This window comes from Dinoponera quadriceps, unplaced genomic scaffold (genome assembly GCF_001313825.1).
Source record: "Dinoponera quadriceps isolate SergipeBrazil2010 unplaced genomic scaffold, ASM131382v1 scaffold3736, whole genome shotgun sequence".
Taxonomy (NCBI): domain Eukaryota; kingdom Metazoa; phylum Arthropoda; class Insecta; order Hymenoptera; family Formicidae; genus Dinoponera; species Dinoponera quadriceps.
In genome coordinates this window covers 623,653-624,849 of record NW_014557750.1, presented here as the reverse complement: position 1 = coordinate 624,849, position 1,197 = coordinate 623,653, and positions in this window count along the sequence as shown.

Here is a 1,197-nt window from a genome sequence, read left to right as displayed (position 1 = left end):
TTATAACTGTGGATGAAACTTGGACTCACCATTACACTCCTGAAACTAAACAACAGTCGAAACAATGGATTCGACCAGATGAACCAACCCCAAAGAAGGTAAAAACAGTTTTATCGGCGAATAAGGTTGTGACGACTGTTTTTTGGGATGCGAAAGGAATTATTTTCATTGATTACCTGGAGAAGGGTAAAACCATCACTGGTCAATACTACGCAGAGTTATTGCAGCGTTTGAAGGACGAAATGAAAAATAAACGACCTCACTTGGCGAAGAAAAAAATCTTGTTTCACCATGACAATGCACCTGCCCATTCGTCGGTCGTTGCGATGGCTAAAATCAAGGAATTGAAGTTCGAATTGTTCCCCCAACCAGCATATTCCCCAGATTTAGCCCCCAGCGACTATCATTTGTTCCCTAACTTTAAAAAATGGCTCGGAGGTAAAAAATTTAAGACCAACGAGGAAGTCATCGATGCTGTAAATGAGTATTTTGAGGGACTTGACATATCGGACTATAAAAATGGTATCACTGCATTAGAGCACCGTTATGAAAAATGTATAAATCTTGATGGAGATTTTGTTGGAAAATAAAACGAAAAAAAAAACGCAAAAAGTTGTTTTTCTTCATCAGGCCGGAAACTTTTCACCCCACCTTCGTAGTAAAGGACTTTTCTGTTCACATTCTGTTCACTAACTTATATACTACGTTTCGATGGTTTAGTTGCTCGCGGCGCAACCCGGCGCGGCTTCGCGAGGGACTCGGTGTCCCTTTTGGTTGGCGGTGACGTGGCCGAGACTACTCGGCTGAGACGGCGCAGTCGCCACCCCGGACTTGTCTCGTGGCCGGATGTTGGTCGGAGGTCGGCGTGAACCGGAGGAGACGGCAAGTACACCGTCCCGAGGAAGGATGGCGAGTGCGGCTGAGACGGCGAACACACTGTTCCTCGGCACGGAGGATCGGGATCCGGAGCAGCCAGCGATCGGATCGCTGTGGCTGACTCCGGCGGAATTGGCCCAGATGCCTCCGCCGGTCGGGTTTTATATCCGACCGTTACTTTGGCGAGCCGATTTTTATGTTTATTGACACGCACGTGATCTTGCCTCTGGATTAAGCGTGTCACGTGCGTGTTGTGTGAGTCGCTTATGTGACGCAAAGCGGCCCGACGGATGGTCGGTTGGGTCACGGGGGGGGGGGGGG